Source organism: Fulmarus glacialis, unplaced genomic scaffold, assembly GCF_000690835.1.
Source record: "Fulmarus glacialis isolate BGI_N327 unplaced genomic scaffold, ASM69083v1 scaffold24457, whole genome shotgun sequence".
NCBI classification, from domain to species: Eukaryota; Metazoa; Chordata; class Aves; order Procellariiformes; family Procellariidae; genus Fulmarus; species Fulmarus glacialis.
Genome location: NW_009224143.1, coordinates 1,570 through 2,183, shown reverse-complemented (window position 1 = coordinate 2,183; position 614 = coordinate 1,570).

The following is a 614-nucleotide window of genomic DNA, read 5'->3' as shown; positions in this document are numbered from 1 at the left end:
CAGAGGACAAGCCCCCACAGTGGAGAGCCCCGCGCTCCCCGCGTGCTCTGTGCACTCTCCTCTCCCCCTCGGCAGCTTCTGCTCGGTCTCAAGTCTTCCTGCCTTAGGGCTGACAGCGACTCTGGGGCTCCTGGTGTACCGGGAAGACTGGAGATGCTTCATGCCCCTGCATTGGCCTCTCCTTTTCCTTCCTGTCTGCACCAGCTCGGGGATGTTTTACGCCACGGAGGGGAGCCTTCTCCAGCTCCTTCTGCCTGGAGCACAAAGCCTGGGACCACGGGCTGCCGCCAGCACCAGCCCCTTGGGGAGGGGTCCAGGGCAGCGGCTCCTTCACTCCTGTAGCAATGCAGTACCAACCACTAGTGATCCCAGCCCCTTCCCAGCGCCCGCAGTGGCTTTGCCACTCCCCGACGGTGACACCGCCCTCTGCCATGCTCCTGCTCCGCATGGGCAGAGCTGGCTCCCTGTGCCCCCGCACCAGAGCCGCCCCAGGGTCGGAGGCTGTAGAATTAGGGATGTTTTGGCCTTGCTGGTTTTCCTTTGCTTTGCTTCTGGGTTTTATGAGTTCTCTGCAGGGCAGAGGCGCGGTTCGACTCGCTGCCTTTGTCCGAGGG